We start from the raw sequence: 18,415 nt of genomic DNA on the forward strand, positions 1-18,415 counted from the left end.
CACCTCAAGCAGTGATCTGTGTTGCATGGTTCAAGCATAACTTTATTATAACTGAAAATTTAAAGCACTGCGTGCATATCGTACTTATTTGCTGAATTCACTACAAACTGTTTATTATTCTTTGACAATTTTTTCATCATGGGAAGGAAGATGCCCTAAAGGGTTGAGGAGAATGAGTATACATATGTAGAACCCAGAAACATTCGATCTCATTAAGCAATGAAAATTGTCAGCATAGCACAGGAATGAAAGAATATGACATTGCTAGTCTTATTTACACAGATGATTAGAAAGAGATAAAGTAGCTGACCCAGACAGCTAATGAATACAGCATTTAAAACGCAGTATTTTCTGCCTTATTTTTTCTGACCTACTTTTCTTTCCCATAATTGTTTTACAGTTATATCTGAAGTTCACATATTGGTTGCACCCATTATTCTGGCTTCCTAGTTATTTGTTAAATTTAGTGAGAATTTGTTTGATTAGCTTTGATTTAGTTCCTCTTGAGAGCCCTGAAGGACTGAGAAAGATAAGCATATCCTATGAGTAGGTCCTACACATGTACTCTATCTCATTAAGGAATGAAAAGTGCTGGGTTAAGGGAAGAAAGGAGAAGAAAGGTTATTCCTATTTACACTGATCTTTTCACAAGCCAAGGCATGATTCTCTATGTTATTAAATTGGTTTTATTCTGATTTAATTATTTAACTACATTCAACAAACTTTGGAGTTCATTTAGAACCAAGGAAGCTGGATACTTCTCAGTATATGAGGTTTGCATTTGTAATGAAATTTTTTAAAATTACTGTACAAAATCTTACTTTTTTCCCTATTATTCTACTTTTTCACATCACTTTGTCATAATAAGAGTGCTTCACTAATATGCATTTCAGATCTTGATCGTAAAAACATTGGGTGGTGGCCTTAAAAAACCTATATATTTATTTAAGAAAGAGAGACTATTTCAACCATTAACAAAGAAGGTAGTATTTGGTCCTCAGACTGCTTACTGTAGTTAGCTAGGCCTCTTGCAAGACGTAAAACAGAAAGAAAATAATTCAAAATATTAAGCCTTTATTTTTTGCTACCATTGTCAAACTGAAGTGTGTGATTTACTAGATTTTCTATGTACTCTTTGTGCAAAGCTGACTATTTCCACACTGTGTGTCAGGCCATCCTATGCAAACTGGTGAAGTCTCCTTCTACTAGCTCATTAATATTTCTGTTGCATTTTTTAACAGGACCTTTAGTTATATTTGCAATTATAGTATTTGCCCTTGACAAAGGGAAATGAAAATTCATTCTTTTCACTACTATGATTATTTTCTTTATTTTTTCCAAACATTTTTATACTTTCCCATACATACATAATTAGCTAGATAAACACATAGAGAGAGGTACAGTGGGAACACAATTCCGTCTACAATTTTTCCTCTTTAGAGTGTAAGTATTTTATTTTCACTGAGAATTTAAAATAAGATTCCTGATATACATCAACTTTGAAAAGTTAATAAGTCACCTGGATGCATATTCAAATATAGAATTAGTTCCTAATAGGCCTCTACCTCACTGAGCATATGACCTTCCTTTAGCAAGAACTGTCAAAATTACAGCTCCAGTATGCTGGAGATCATGGAATCATAGAGCCAGAGAATGGTTTGGGTTGGAAGGGATCCTAAAGATAATCCAGTTCCAGTGTCCCTGCCATGGGCAGAGACACTTTCCACTAGACCAGGTTGCTCAGAGCTCCATTCAACCTGCTCTTAAACACTTCCAGGGATGGGGCATCCACAACTTCTTTGGGCAACCTGTGACAATGCCTCACCACCCTCACAGCAAAGAATTTTTTCTATCATCCAATCTGAACCTACCCTTTGTCAATTTAAAGCCATTGCCCCTTGTCCTACCACTACATGCCCATAATAGTGATTTTTTCCTGCACAGGGGCAGAGGTACAGATGACCATGCTGGGTCTTTTGAACAGCTGCCTCACTTTTATGGAAACATAAAGGCTATCTCTTTTAAAACATAAAGTATAGCTATTTTAAAAATCAATTTTTATTTTTAATGAAAAATCAGGTTCTCATGCAACCTCTTGATAAAAACAGCTTCACCCATATGGAAAGTAATCATCACTTGTTTTGAAAGTGGATATAAAATCCCAAAAGTTGATAATGCTTGGGTTTTTTATCCTACTCCATCCTTCCCCAGTGCAGATGATTATAACTTACTGGTTATAATCTGATCAGTTTATGAATGCATGAGAGTCTTGTACTCAGTAACACACTGAAGGATTACAGAAGCATAAAATGATTTTTTTTTTTTAAAGGAAACCCAGTCCCTGAAGCCAAGTCTAAATATCTTCACAGAATGATGAGGATTTTTGCAGGCAACTGGGAAAAAATCACCACTTAATGCCAGCATTTTAGAGACTGGTCAGAGGAGATCATACTGAGAAAGATGCCAAGGCAAGCGTCTAATCAAATGGAGAGACTTATTCTCAACGAAACCTGTACTTAATGAAATAATTAATGAATTTAAAATTAGACGCTTTTCTCAAAATGCAGTCAAAAGATGACAGGACATTGTCCTTTAGGAACAGCAAAGAGAATAGCTTTCACAATTTCAAAGAATTCCCTATCAAGGTGTTGGAAAAGCCATAAAGCCTCATCAGAGCTAGTGTTTTGAATTCTGGCCCGGTCTCCTTTCCCAAAAATGCTTCACATCTCAGACCCTTGATGATCACTTACATTGTGAGCCCACAGAGGGCTGGGATCAGCACAGAGCACCTGCCCAGCAGTCAGGTGTTCTTCAAAGCCTGGTGGCCAGGGGCAATATTTTTCCCTTAGTTACAGCTTCACACTTGTCCAGGTGCCGGTTTTTGTTGAGACATACTGAGATATTATAATTTGCACCTTTTACAGTTACTGTGAGGCAGCTTATTCATTAAAACAAACAAAAAATATAAATAGGGACTCACTATTAAAAACTAACCCTGTGTCTGTGCTGTATGATTACTACAATGTTTGAGGCCTAATTTAGTGAAGGCTATCCGTGCTTGACTAAGAAATGAGAACATTAAATTGGTTTTGTTTTGAAAAAGGCACTACCTCCTTCCTTTATTTTTTGATTTTTATCTATAGCAATTTGCATTCCCTTGTCCTTACTGCTGTCTGGCATGTACAATATCTTCCTATCCCTTTAGTTTTGTTCGCTTTTCTTTCATACGATCACTTAATTATCCCTTTTGTACCTCTAGTCTGTGGTCTCTGGGCCTCTAATACATGGCTGCAGCAACTTCACCACCCCCAAGGCTAGTCAGGTTAAAGATTAATGAGCAGACCTTACCCAGAGGCTTTACAAAGGTTACACATAATTACAAATGGGTCTTTTATGCAGTGTTGAATATGTGAAAGCTACTAAAAAAAAAAAAAAAAAAGTAAGGGAAAAAATAACAGAACATCTAGGATTTAAGTTAGCCATTTAAATCTTCTCAAAAAACCCCAAACAAATTAGGAAATTCTACCCTTTGTTCCAAAGATGGCAATAAAAACAAAAACACCATATGGTGGAAATTAGTCTACATCTCAATCTTGAAACATCACTGCCTACTAATTCTCCTTTGAAGTTAAGTAAAATGTTTTGCACTAAGAAGATGTAAAGACAAAAAGGTTTAAAATTGTTGATAAATCTTCAGTTAACTAAATTCTCATATTTGACCATTTGTTGAAGGAAAAAACAACCAAAACATTCCTCCTGAAGGAAAAACCTTAAAAGATTGCTTAGCCTAGCTGCTTGGTGAAAAGACGTATGCTGGCTAATTATCTTAATCTTGTGTCTTCTTAACTCACAGAAATACCTTAAAATGCAAACTTAGTATCTGAGACAACACTTTCATAAGTGCAAGTGTAAATTTAGGTTCACAGAACATACTAAAGAAATAGTCTGACTTTAAGAAATTCTAAATTCCACCAAATCCCATTTAAGTTAATGGAAACTACTTTGGAATCTGTCTTCAGGCACTACTTGTTTGCTCCCTTGTTTAAAATCTTCAATACAGGAGATAAATGGAGATTAATAATAAAAAACATGTTTAAAAGACAAAAAAACCCACAAAACCAACAACAAAACCCCCCTCTACCTGTATATTGCATTATTAATGTGTAAATAATGGGCTAAACCTGTCAGAAATGTCCAAGAAATTTTATACTTTAGTAATTGCTTCCTACTCTGGATTGCAAGACTCTGTTCTCAGAGGTGCTTTGTCTCTTAGTTTTCAGTTAAACTTAGAGGTGACTGAAGCTCTGTCGAAATGTTGCAAATTTTAATGTCATTACTTTTATACAAATCCTTACTAGTGAAAGGACAAAACCTGATTACACAAGAACACTTTTATGCAGAACATGGCACTATTCACTAGTGATATCACTCTTCAAGAGTAAGAGAATAACAGAGAACCCATAAAACCACGAAAGTCCTACAATTCTCTCTGAAAGTGATCTAAGCCCAGATGGTTTGTATGTTTAGTTGGATTTCTCATTTAAGCATTTGCAATACAGGTGCTCTGTTTCCTTCTGCTATTTTCTTTCTCTTTTGTCTTCTCTTTTGCCTGGGAGCAGTATCTGTCTAGCATTTATTCTAGTCATATATGAGTTTAACTCTTTCAGCAAAAGGCTATTGAAAAGATAAAATATAAAATGTTGCATTTGAATACTAAGCAACTGGAGTTCTTATTTAAAAAACAAGATAAATTGTTGGATTTAATTGTAATTCTGATAATTAAATCTAACATTTTAGGATTGCATGGTCAGGCACCAGGTCCCTAAGTCATTAGATACACATTACGTAAACAGCTAAAAAAATCTTTGGATTACTTAAAAATTATAATTTATAATTATTAACTTGTAGCTCTTATGTGATTTATGATTAGTTTATTAAATGCGAATGTCAGAATATTACATAGAGCTCAGAATTTTTTTTCTTCCCACAAGTGAATTACTGCAACTCAAAGAAACATTACCACTTACAGTTTAAAATTTTCAATTCCAGAATTGGAAAATTTCCATTTTTTTCTATTCAATAATAACATACTTTTATAGCTGATTACAAAATAAATTTAACATCACAACACTTTTGAGAAGGAAGCAAACATTGAGAACCAAAAGGAAAGTAAAACCACCCAGACACTTACTTAGGAGAGCAGCATTTTTCACAGCAAAACTTGTCTTAGAAGTGAGACAGGTTTAATTAAGCTTTTTTTATTAAAGAGTGTTGAAACCCTGCATGATACGTAAGGTACTTCTACATATTTAATTTGTTTCTATCTCTTTTGTAGACAGAGTTGAGCTACTCTGCAAACTAGGAAGCAATGTTCCAAAGGCAAAAGAAAGCAAAAAATGTGAAGAAAAGAATCTTAGAGTGCTTAAGCTGATGGAGGTTTATTGTAGCTTTTTGACTACAAAATTACTGCTTAGTGTAAAAGAAGCCATGCTTTTGAGAGCAGCAGACACTGCCCTACCAGTAAGAGGGAGTCAAGTTCCGTTTTGCAGCATAACCAGAATATCTTGATTTTTTCTTTACATTTGACTATGAAGTAAATTTTTTAACAATTTCTTTCTTTTACAAGCCATGAATAAGAATTTCTTCTTTTAGGAAGCTCATGCAAGCAGGCTAAGTGAGGAAATTCTGCCCCTCTACTCAACCCTGATGAGGCCACATCTGGAGTGCTGTGTCCAGTTCTGGGCTCCTCAGTCCATGGAGCTCCTGAAGCAGGTCTGGTGTCGGACTACAGAGATGAATAAAGGACTGGAGCATCCCTCCTGTGAGGAAAGGCTGAGGGAGCTGGGCCTGTTCAGCACCAAGAAGAAATGTCTGAGAGGGGATCTCATCAATATCTACCAGTATCTGAAGGCTGGGTGCCAAGAGGATGAGACCAGATTTCTTTTGGTGGTGCCAAGCAGTAGGACAAGAGACAATAGGTAGAAATTGATGCATAGGAAGCACCATCTGAGTATGAGGAGGAACTTCTTCACTGTGCAGGTGTCCATGTACTGAAAAAAGAATCCCAGAGTGGTTGAGGAGTCTCTCTCACTGGAGATATTCAGGAATCATCTGGCTGCAATCCCATGCCATGTGCTCTGGGATGGTCCTGCTTGGACAGGGAGGTTGGACCAGATGACCTCCTGTGCTCCTGTCCAACCGGATCCATTCTGCAATGGGTACAGAAGTAGGAAATAATCTCTGAGTCCAGATTCTATATATTGTTCTTTGTGGTGTACCAAATTAAGATTTCTCCTGCTGCCTTGGAAAGATTGAAAGAAGAGACAAAAAGAAAGTAGAAAAGAAATTTGGTATTGGCTAGTGATAGATTCTGCTTTCCTTCCACAGGCTGTTTTGAAATTACAAAGATGTCTCATAGTTCCTATCAATAAAAGATACAGCACAATGCTTTCTTCCTGGACCTGCAGAGCTGAACCTTAGTCATACAAATAGATCCACACTGGCTTCAGTGAAGCAGCTTGTAGGTTTGATACAAACACAGACATATATTCATATATAATTCTGTAATTATCGATGTGCATAACAATTTGCAGGACAGCAACCTCATGTTTGTGTCTGACTGGCTTTAATTATATTAAGCACAGCTAAAAATTCTTGTCTTCCTGCCAGGCTGCCACACTTTTAACTCTGTATGAGGCTTCTAGGAAGGATAATAAGCCTGTGTGCAGGCTTTCATATTCATGGACTTCTATTGTTTATTTTACTTCCTTCTAAGCTTGAAGTAAACAGGTACCTCAGTTATCAATATGAAAACAGAGAATTTTGTATAGATTACAGTTTGCATGAAAGCAAAGGACAGCACAGCATGCTTGCTGGTGCAAAGTAGGATAGTAGAGACATAAACCACATCCTTATATTGTGAAGAAATTGTTCTGCTGGCACTTTCAGTGTGTATGAGAGGCAGGTCTGAATGTCCAGCTGCATTTTCCATTCTGGCTTTTGAAGGCAGAGTGTAGAAACTGGACATGTTTTGATTCCTAAGCAGCATATTGAAAAAATATTTTGAGAGAAAGTGGAAAGAATGAATATAACATGTTCCTTTCTCTAAAGGGAGCAGTCAAAATTACTGACAAAGCAATTTCACTGTATGACTGTGGTTTCTACTGCTGTTTTAAGGCTTCTCTTTTTGTCAGTGCCCACACCTGGGTACCTACAGATGCATGGCAATGTTACACTCTTACATCAGTATGCCTGAGTACTAAAGGTATTATTATAAGCCAATAGTATGGACTGCAAAGGACTATGAGATAGTGACTCTGCTACATTTCCTTTAAAGTGTGCTCTATTGATTTGGTGGTTTTTCCTGATGAGTGTGTTTGTATCTGATGGCTTGCATATCTCCAATCAAGTGACATAGAAAATAGAATTTAGATTATTTGTTTTATTCCGTTATAGATCCATTTAACTCATACTAAATTTCCTTCAGTTTTCAGATGGCTGTAGCACAAGAACAGTGAACTGTACCAGATGGGCTTACTCCTACTGCAAACAAAAATGTTAAACAGCCAAATTGAAGCCTTTCTTCATCTGAATTGTCTCAAAGTCTGTTTGTTGGTGACTTGAATTTCATAACAATTGTCTCACTAGGTGACACATGGAAGTGTCCTCAAACCATGGGCCTAGGGGTATCACTGCATTCATATGCACATCCATGAGCAAATAATTTAAACTGAACAAAATCATAGATCTTGAAGGATGGTAAAAGCAGTATAATAAGTACTACTGCTTTTAACTCAATAACATGTGTTTTATTCAGATTGCATTCTATGAAACTTGGAAGCTAATGATACCTTCCATTAATACAAAATAACGTCTTCTATAATTTTATTCTACCTTCTATGTTTTTATCTCAAAACCACTTTGCTGTTCTCTGAAAATATACATACGGAAAAAATGACAGCTATTCTGTGTGGTGGAAATATGAAGAGATTTTGAGTATATTTGAGATTAGATGGACTTCTGAAATGTACAATATAAGTAGGGTGTTTCTGTATTTGTAGCAACAGAAAAAGGGAATATGTGCAACATGCAGCCATTTACCTTACCATTTACCTTAGTGCTACAGTGCTTAGCCTGAATGGTCAGGGCTTAAAGACTTGCGCAGCCAAGTTGAAGAAAGTTAATATGCTGGCACTCCTAAAGAATATGCATTACTTATTGGAAAATGTAGACCACTAGGAAAATAAACTGGGTTAAACTAAATACACAACAGTTCATCTCCAACAATGGCCAGCAACAGATGTCAATAGAAAAGAGTAAAATAGGTCAAGCATACAATATGCTTTCTCAGCCTCTAGCAATATGTAGCTCTTGGCTTTCCTAAGACAGAAATGTCATTTTGAGGTGGTGTTTGGGGTCATATTATTAAGAGTTGGGCACTGGGGGTGAAGAAAACATCTTTAAAATTGAATGTTTGTACCATAACTCCTAAAACACTACTTGAATTCAGTTTTCTTATAGATTATTTACTAAAGAAAACCTATAAGAGCCTGTAGTATTTATTGATAATTGGGGCTGGGAAGGTGTTAAAAGTATGCAGAGGTACTGAATGCTTTAATTAAGCTATGAAACCTCTATGATATAGCTCACAGTACCTGAAGAAAAATTATTCCCTTGCAAGTTTGTTACTATTCACATGTACTGGTGTACCTACTCTCGTGGGCTATTGAGAGCTAGAAAAATTATTGAAAAAAATCCTGAAATGCCACACATGTCCCAGTTCAGAGCACCAGAGACACAAAACATTTAACAGGGGAAAAAAATTTCAACCAAGCAAAGAAACTCACAACAAAGCAAACAAACAAAACAACTCACCAAGGAGCAAAATGAAAATAAGGCAGTGTGCTGGATACACTGTCATGTAACCTTTCTACCCAGTTCTTACTTTCCCTCACACTCTACTTCTCCTCTGAAATTTTGCTCCATGTTACAACTTGATCACTGAAAACTCACCTAAGGGAAAGTGATCTCAACCTAGAATCAGCTTGTTGGAGACAAAACCCCACAAAGGCATACTGAGGAGCATTAACAGATGGATGGATATATGGTACATTCAGGATGAAAAATAAATTATAGTACCTTTAATGCTAATCAATAGGGCTTAAGAGGAAACAGAGCTCACTGAGAGGAGCTACGCTCTTTTTGAGATCACAAGTATGACAAAGTCATCTAAGTAATTTGACCCAGAAGTTCATCACATTTTGAATAAAAAAAATTATATATAACAAAAAAAATTCATTGTGGTATATATACAATGAATTAAAACTGGCTGATAATCATCACCTAATAGGAATACTTTTAGTCATGTCTCACCATGATCTCTTCTTGCCTCCACACTAGTCAATGTTGTTTCCAATGATTTGGAAGAAATTTTCAATAATGGTAAGGTCTACAGATTCCACAAAACCAGTAAAGTGGTAAATTGGGATAAGAACAGGTCAGTTTGACAGAGCAATCAAGTTCACTTAGCAAGATGAGACCATCTGAGCATCATGCTTTCTAAAGCAATTGAATTTAAGGACAAGCATCTGTGAAAATGGAATTTAGGTCAGAGTTGAAGGAAGGACTAGTTTTGAAAAAGTGCTGGTTTTGAGGTGATAAATAGACAGCGTTTCCAACATGACCTCCTTGTAAAAAAAAAAAAAAAAAGGCCAAGCTGTATTCAGAAATGTTCATCCAAGTATATTCAGAAATTTAAAAAAAAAATAGTGAGAAGTTCAAACTATTCCACCATATATAACTAGTAATAATATTAATAAAATAGCACAATATATATTTATAAAAACTCTGTTGGCTGCAAAAGAGGATGTTTATAAATTGGAAATGATTGGTAAAGATATAAAATAGCTACCTAAGACCTGGAAAATCTCACTTTTCCCAGGAGCCTAGAGCTGAGTCTTGTTAATGTACGTGGGAAACATTATGAGTTGGTTTGATCACTGTGCATGTCAGGGATAAATTTCTGGCTAGCAAAGAATGATTTAAAAATCTTCCACTGGTTTAGAAGTTAATCAAGACAAATTTAGAGCTGTAAGAAGTGATTTTTTAACAATAAAGCTATCAATTGGTAGAAGAATTTCTTTTGCAACATGGTGGAACCTCTTCTACTTGAAAGCCCTACCTCCAGTAAAATATATTAAAATATATTCTTTACTCAACCCAAACTTGTAGATCCAGGGAAACATATTTACAGTAAAGATGCTCACAAAAATCTTACATGAGTGACCTAAGATGTTGTTATAGATGAAAAAATAAAAAGAGAGAAAAAAGATACCTACAGTGAATCAAGAGGAAAGTACCTTCCTTGAAATATAAAATAAGATTACCTCATTAACGCTGATGAGGTGTACCAGGATAACCATTTAAACATTTCTCAGCTTTTTCACCTCAGTATTTATCTCTGCAGTTCTAAAGAAGGCTAGTAGCAGAGACAATAGCTTTAAGCATAACCTGACCAAAGAAGGAGAGAAGGGGATGCATTTGTTGGAAAATTGATCACTGTATAATTTGGACAAGTTTGCTGCTGTTGAGACACTGAGAAAATGCGTGTCCAGTCACCTGTGGTTGATGACCCTCAGCCAGAAATGCAAGTGAAAAGCAAGTGACACGGGTCAGAGAGCACAAGAGGAAAGAATCACATGCAGGACTGGGTCTGCACAGGGCTGCTGTAGGGTTGGATAAACATTTGTACAGTATGTACAAAATTGTCACTTTGTGCACTTCATCTAAAACACACTGATCTCAGCCAAGCAAGAGAAATACACAGAGGTATTGAAGAGATCCCCCCAAGAGATAGTCTCCTACAAGATATGTAGCAATGCCCACCTGTAATAGGTGAGCAGCTTCTGTTGATCCAGTCTTCTCAATCAGTCATCAAGTAAAAGTGGCACCATCACAAAGCCAGAGGCTTGTGTATCTCATATATCCCTCAACTTCCACATTGTTGCCATGTTTCTGGTTATGACTTGCGAAAACAAGTCAATACTTTCATATTCATATTCCACAGACAGATTAAGTCATCATTTTATTGCGAGAATGTTACCTTGTTTCCTTTAATTTTCTAATTGGAGTATCATGCCCAGATATAGGCAACCTAATGATCTCTAGGGTTTTATTTTTCTGTTATTACTTCCAAACCAAGATGATTTGGGCTATTCACATAGCAGTCTACAGGAGTATTACAACTGGATTATCTGATCATATTTACTTAATGTACCCAGTACAGGTCAAAAGCTCATAATAAGAAAGCAACCTGACTCCACATCATCGTCCAGACAGCAGAACCTTGCATACTTCAGGCTGCACTGTGGGTTTGCATATACTCTCCCTGAAAGCTATGTATCAGCCAATCAATGTTTCCAGCAGCTGCTAATTAGCACCAATCCAGACTGGACTGCATTTTGAGTCAGTGCCACAGAACAACTCAGAACAGCTGGTTTGTTTGACAGAAATGTGTTCTCAACAGAAGGGCAGATTCTGCTGAAAGTTTTCTAAGTATTTGAGCATCGGTGTACCCATGGCAAATAAAGCCCAGAGATGCTCTGTCCTGTTTATAGCTGCAATATATAAAGGTCAAGGAGGACAAGTCTTAGAGAAGCCAGTTTGCTCATAACTGGACAAATACTTCTCAAAGCAGCTGTTTTAGACAGACAATAAAACTCTCTGAGAATGACCCCATCTCTGAATGCAATAATACTTTTGGGAATACTACTTCAACTCCTGAACAACTCTAAACTGAGGCAGCTACCTTGCTGTCTCCTACCTTGCTAGAGTATGTAAAGCCTTTTAAACCTGCTAATGACTATTTATGTCATAACATGGAGGGAAGGAAATTTCTGCCAGACACTCAGACAAACATGTCTTTATTTTTAGGACCAAGAAAAGTCACTTTCACCAACAGCATCCTCCTGGAGGTTTTCAGCCCAGTCAGAGTGGGTCTGCTCAGCACCCAGAAAGGGAGTATCTTCCATGACTGTGAGCTTGCAGCTCAACTTCACAGCTCTCCCAGCAGAGCAATTGCTAATACATGTTGTCTCTGTGCCGTGTAAACATACACTCACCCTTTTACTCCATTTTGCTGGGTTCAACTTTTATTTCAGAGACACATAAAGACCATCATCACTGGTATGAGAGTGTTTATAATGGAGTAAAAGAAAATATCCTTGATCCATCACATAATTTCTATATGTGACTACTGAGGCTTTCTAGGTGATCTGTCTGTTTAGCAAAAACCTGCCTTGGGTATCTCACTGGTACCTCCGGTAACACAATGTGAAAAACAGTGTCTGCTCTATAACACAATAAAATTGACCTATAGCTCAGTCTGTTTCTGCTAACTGAAGGTTATTTTGCTTTGACATATCCTTGCAGTGTCCTCTGCTTTAATTAATAATGTTGCTGCCATGCATTATGAAAGTCACTCTTTTGCACATACTGGTATCTTTCCAAATTAGGCATTTTAAAGTTTGAGCCTTAAGAAATGCACAGAGTGTATTCAATCAAAAGTCCAATCTATTTACATGCACAAGAGCTGAAAGATTTTTCATGCAAGTTGTTGTACTCTTAGGTTTTTATTATTTCTGCTTGAGCAGAAAGCAATAAATATGTCTTGAGACAAAGGAGAAAGTTAATAAAAAACTGTCCTTTCCTCTTTGTGCTAGACCCTGTTTTAAAACCAGCTTGGCTTTCATGAACAAATTAATTGGATTAGCTCTGCTTCAGCCACAAAGGACAACATTTCTGTGTCACAAGCATATTGTATAATGAACCATCACTGCACTGCCATAGTAGAGGACTGATCCTGAAATTGTATTCAAACAAGTATTATTACTAGCATTAACATTAGAATTCAGTTTGTGGGATACAAATAAGATGATTGAAATGAAAGAAAAAACTGTATGGTGAATGAGGGTATAGAAGGGAGGCTTATCCTACATAAGCCAGCTAATCAGATGGAAGGTGGTCACTGTCAAAAGATATTAAAATTATGAGATATTGTCAATGAAAAATTCACTCTGATTTGAGAAGATGTCAACAAAAAAGAATAAGAATTTATTTTTAAAATATTTTTTTGTTTTGAAAAGAACAAAATAGCCATCTATTTATACTACTCCCCTTCATCATGTTAATGAAATTTTAAGCTGAAACTATTACACAGTTTGTTTTACCCAACACTGCTAATTTTTGTTTATGCAAATGCTTTTACCCATCTCATAATGATATGCACTCCAACCTCTATACTTTACAGCTTTCATTGATCCTCATTTATGTTTTATAAAAATAATTTTGGGAGGTTTCTGAGTGTTTGTGAAATAGCTCAGAATGGGTTGCTGTCTGCTACTATAACAAATAATAAGAAATAGAATAGTTATGAAGGAACCTAAACTATGAAATTGAAATGGCTGTAGTTCATTAAATAAAAAATGTTCCCCTTTAAAAATTAAAGTGATTTTTTGTTTCTTTTGCTGGCTATTCTAGGGCTGGCTATTGATACTGGAAGTCCTATACATTACTATTTTCCATGGTATTATTATGCTACGTCCTATATGGACCATTTATCACAGAACCTTATTTGATGTTTTGCTTAAGTGTTCAATATTCATAACAATTAATAAGAAAAAATTGGAATTTGTTCTTAATTGAGTTCCTAGTAATTTTTTTTTAAAAGAGTACTGACTTGTCCCTTAGTGGTAAATGAAAATTTGCCAGTGAATTAGGCCATAAGGACAAATATCCTCTCCAAAACATATACATGACAGACTTTCTGTTGTTTGGGAAGTTGATTTCACAGAGTTATTACTATCAGTTACTGCTATTTTACCTTCTTCCATTACACAAGGGCAGAGGCTTAAAATAAAACCATAACTTCTCATTCTGGATGTTATACAAACATCCACCAAGAAGTAATGAGGGTCCCAAGAAACTTCCAGCTGCAGATTAAGGAGGAGCATTTATCACTAGTCAGCACATCCTGAAGTTATAGATTTTTAGCTGCTGCTAGGTGGGAGGAAGTTTATTACACCTACACCTGGCCTGAATTCATGCAGGGTACCATGCATGATGCAGGGTATTGTAGGCTTCTGCATCCAAAGGAGCAGTGCCACAGATGGGAGCTGGGCCTGGAAGATTGGGCATTCTTTAAAGAATCTTCCTATGCAGTCACAACCTGTGGCTTGCGTAGACTCTTTCTTTCTTCTTCTTTCTTCCTATATTGTTTGTGAACAAAGTATGGGTAATGAATTTCTAGCATCTGTATATATTCCACTTGTAGAATCTAGACACACCTTTCAGTTATGAGAGGCATAAATCCTTATTAACTATTAACTACTGTTATAGGTAGCATAGAATTATTCAAGCAATAAAAGAGTTTATTTTTTCCCTTGGTTAGCTGTAAATGAGCCTAGAGGAAGCCCAGGAGTTCTAAGTTAAGCTCATTTCATACCTATAGCAATAGCTTTAAAACCTAATCCTGGATATGTTTATACATTTTTAATAGGACCCCAATTTTACATACAGTATCCTCCAGTGGCTTCAGCTGCTGCAGAATCCGCCCGCAAATTTTTTTACTGTTAGACTCAGCAGGTTCAATGCTTGATTATCTTTCCTCCAGTTCAATATCTTCTCTTTTCCCTTTGTTATACACCGACAAGGGGACTATATGCAGGTTCTCTGTGGAGGATGTCTTGTACGTGAACATGCAAGCAATGTGGAATCGATCTGGCTGAATCCAGTATTCAAGGAATTTAATTGAATTATTGAAATTCAGGGTTGAGTCCCTGGGACATTGATCCTGTATTGTCAGCCTCAAAACCTAGGTGCACTGGCTGCTTGATAATGTGCTCATACGATTTGCAGTAGAAGGGGTGGTGAATCAAAGCAGTGACAGTATCGCTAACTGACAGAAAACAGAGGAACTGATGCTGAATATATTTTAAAATAAATCAATATAGACTGGCCTGATTGAACAGTTCTGGCAATGTGTTGTGCTGGCATGGCTGCTGACTTACCAGTTTAAGAGTAGGCTCAGGATTCATGGTGGCTGGAAAGCTGGAGAGGGTTGTTGCTGCAGCAATGCATTTAACTTCAAGACACAGAATATTTGCTCATCTGTTTTCCTTGCCAGTAGCTAGAAACTATTGTTTCAGCTGCCAAGTGAAACAAAACAGGATTAAAAGAGAAAATAAATGATAAAATAATACTTACAAAAAGGTAACAAATAAAAATCCAAAGAAAGACCTTTCATCTATACTAATATAAGTCTAAGTGCTTTGCTTATTTTCCTCAGATATTAAAAAGATCATTGAGAATCTGAGGCTCAGGTCAACTAAAAATAAAAAACAGAAAATGAGATAGGCATTTAAAAACATTAATGCAAATAATGCTTAGCCTTTACCATCCTACTGAGACCTAAGTCACATCCTTCCTCAAGTCCAGCTGATGGAAAAAGGAGACAAAGCAGAGACAGCTGCAGCACTATTCTGCCTCATTGCATGTTGTTTCTTCCATTATTCTCTCTCACCAATTCGCCTGCTTCATTCAATTTTTCATTGTTTGCTTCCCTTGAAATGGGACCTGAGAATACCTGTCTGAGCTGGAATGCACAGCTGTTGCTTTAGCTGCTGCAAGAGGAGGGCAGCTTTATGGCCTTTCTGCAGCCTTATTCCTTATGGGAGGAATAGGCAATAGACAGCCTTTCCTTCCTTTCCTTCCTTTCCTCCCTTTCCTCCCTTCTTTCCTCCCTTTCCTCTCCTTCCTTCCTTCCTTTCTTTCTTCCTTCCTTCCTTCTTTCCTCCCTCCCTCAAGTCAAAAGCCAAGTAGTTCCACTGTCTCTGTTAGGATGACTCACCATGTAATATGAGAGGTAATATCAGGTCAGAGTCCCTCTCTCTACACCCTGAAACTCCTCATCATGCAGATCCCCCTTTCCACCCATGAACCTAGAAGATATAAAAACTCCACTGTTATTTTACAACATGAATTGCTCTGTATTTGTTGAGATACTGGAGCTGTCACTGCTTTACAAGTGAGCAAGAGGGTATTTTAAAATCCATTTACTTCAAAATGTATTCTCAAACAATTTTCAATTTTCATCCTTTCTTGTTTGTTTGTTTGTCTGCTTCATTCTACCCTATTCGTATTTTACTTCAGGGAATTGAAAATAATAAATTAATTTATTAGAAAAATGACACTTTGTAAAGGCTGACATAGCAGAAGACGGAAGAAGCAATGTTGAAAATGATTCAAAATAAATAATCAGCGCTGTGTCAGAGGACACTACCTTCAGTTCTGGCAAAGCATTTCCTATCTTGAAATGATTAATGTTACGCCAATTTAAAAACAAGCAGGAGTTTTGGCAGCAAGAATGCAGAAAAGCCTCCTAAATGGTAAAATGCTTAGTTTTCAGAACTCACAGGGCGTGTCTATACTAGTATATGAAATGAATCAAACTGTTCTCTGGCCATGAGGGGAAGTGCCAAGGCAAAGTCAGCATCCCCACAGCGAGGAAGATCTCTTCCTGTGAATGGAATGGCTCCTCTGTCCTTCACACCCACGGCTGCTCCCGATCATACCCACACCCACGTTGATAGTCAAGTAACGTGTCAGGGAACATATTAACTATGAAATCAGGTCCAGGAGGTAGAAACACGACTTGAGTCATTCCTTCAGCTCATGGGAACTTCATAGCCTCTTATTCTTACCCAGGTAAATAAAGCGCGTGACCCTTTGCAACACAGACATTTCTGCAATTCTGAGGAAAAAGAATTTGGTTTCAAAATATTTGCATTAAAACAAATTAAAACACAACCAAACATGCAAACAAGCAATCAAAAAAACAAAAAAAGAAATCCACAAAAAACTCACCCAACCAACAAAATACTAAGCAAAAACCTCACAATAACCTTCAAGAAATTCCTGTTTTCTCTTTCCACATAGCTCTTTGGAAGGTGGGAATGTTCTTTTTATGGTAATAAGTTTTATTTAATAAAGGCTGCTAATGAACCTCAGTATCTTTTTTTTCACTAAGGACAAGAGCTAAAGCTCAGTGAAATTAATGGAAACACTCCCGAGGAACTTAACAGGAAATGGATCCAACCCTCTTGATCTTTTGCTTCCCCTGCAGCGATTTATGTTGGCTCCCCTTCTCTTTTTCACTATCATCCAATTATCATCTTCATTAACATAAATCAAATACTAATATACGATCAGTGCATTCAAGTAAATACAGAAGAATATACTCACATGCTAACAAGTGTGACTTCAGAAAAATTAAATACATTGATTTGTAAAAGTTTCTTTTCTGACAACTCTGTAACTTTTGATTTAGAAGAGACTTTGCTTTTGGAGAATGCACTGAAACATTTCCTGCATGCATAGAATTTCTTTGGTCTATGTGGAACCCATTACTGTAGTCCACATACAGAAATTCTGGGGGGTCCCTAATACAGTACCAGAATTATCACATAGGTCTTCACTGGAAAAAAAAAAAAAAAATGAAAATGGCACTCAGTGAAAAAGCTTTGGACTGGGAAAATGCTATAGCAATACAATGTTTATTTGCAAAAATACAATTTCTTTTATTACACTCCAGGAGGGAAAAGAGAAAGAGGAAGCAAAAAAATATCTTTAAGTTCATTGGTCTCAAGCATTGTTTGGTGTAAAGGAAAATTAATTCCTTTTCCCTCTTTTGTGCAACAGCACAAAGGGAAATTACCTAGGAATGTGAATGATTTCTGTACTGCTTTTAGTGAAACAAGAGTGCCACTGCAGGGGAGCCTGGACCAAATAGATCTATGTGGAATATTCAAACCAAAATTTAAAATACACAGGACACACACCATCGCAACTCTCAGGACTGTAGAGGAATTGCAGTCCTCTGCTAACCCTGATATATCTACCAGCAGTTTATCAGCACTCAGATTGTTTTCAGAACTTCTGCATGTTCTGCCAGGGAGAGTTTCAGCATATTGTGTTGTGAAGTACTTGTGTCTCCAGTGATCCTATCTGGTTCAGATTGCATGCTCAGAAGAAACCATCTGGATTTCATGTGCTTCGATATTTTATGGGTTGCTATTGACAGAAGACATCAAGTATTGACCTGGCAGGCAGCTACCAAACAGACTTCCAGAGTGCTTCCCAACTCCTGGGCTTCTCTGCATATCCTAGTCAGATCCAGACTCCTTGCTCATCAGTCCTCCTGATGCCCCTCAACAAATGATCAAATTGAATTTACAGATCAGAAAGAACAACAAGGTTCTTTCAAGGTTCCTAGGTTCCCAGAAAAGAAAATATCTTTCCCCTCGACAAAGCAATACCAGATTATGAAAGTAGTTTACTGTCAGAGTTGCTAACAACCAGG

The 18,415-nt window shown here is 36.8% G+C and overlaps 1 long non-coding RNA gene across 3 annotated transcripts in view; it reads right to left on the bottom strand.

Annotated features, from left to right (window-relative positions):
- Positions 1–1,316: 1,316 nt before the first annotated feature.
- The window catches only part of LOC115495049 (uncharacterized), a 33,362-nt gene continuing 16,263 nt past the window's right edge, over positions 1,317–18,415 (bottom strand). The window contains exons 3-6 of one of the 3 annotated variants that reach the window (XR_012055734.1): positions 16,758–16,807; positions 15,905–15,995; positions 15,066–15,203; positions 1,317–6,297 (exon numbers count right to left, since the gene is read on the bottom strand). This is a non-coding gene — a long non-coding RNA (uncharacterized lncRNA). Of the gene's footprint in view, positions 6,302–15,065; positions 15,204–15,904; positions 15,996–16,757; positions 16,808–18,415 lie in introns of all 3 variants that reach the window. The other 2 variants (XR_012055732.1, XR_012055733.1) reach the window with 2 other exon arrangements.

This window comes from Taeniopygia guttata, chromosome 1 (genome assembly GCF_048771995.1).
Source record: "Taeniopygia guttata chromosome 1, bTaeGut7.mat, whole genome shotgun sequence".
Lineage (NCBI taxonomy): Eukaryota > Metazoa > Chordata > Aves > Passeriformes > Estrildidae > Taeniopygia > Taeniopygia guttata.